Below are 448 nucleotides of genomic sequence, written 5' to 3'. Positions count from 1 at the left end.
GTGATATCAAATCGAAGTAAGTATTGCATAGCCGTTTCTTTGCTCATTTTGTTATTACTGTTGCTGACTTGCTCAATTTGTGCTCATGCTTCAGTTTGCTTCAATTGGAATAGCCGTAGAAAATCGTTTTGAATGTAAATCCACTAAAGCAGAGACAAACATATGTATTTACTTTTGCCACTAGCAGACCCCGTTGGGCGGTATTTGGAATACCAACGAAAAAGGTTGCCTTCACGTTTAACTTTAACTTTAGCACTAACATTAGGTGTAAGTTCTTTTTACATTAACTTTAAATCTTATTTTATACTTAACATTAATTTTACTTTTCACTTTAAACACCCTTATTTTTATCTTTAGCTTTAACTTCAATTTCAACATTTAACTTTAACTTTAACTTTAAATTTAACTTTAACTTTAACTTTAACTTTAACTTTAACTTTAACTTTAA

This window comes from Rhagoletis pomonella, unplaced genomic scaffold (assembly GCF_013731165.1).
Source record: "Rhagoletis pomonella isolate Grant_MI unplaced genomic scaffold, Rhpom_1.0 Rhpom_scaffold_00005, whole genome shotgun sequence".
In the NCBI taxonomy this organism is placed as follows: Eukaryota; Metazoa; Arthropoda; class Insecta; order Diptera; family Tephritidae; genus Rhagoletis; species Rhagoletis pomonella.
Note: the sequence above shows the minus strand (reverse complement) of the source record.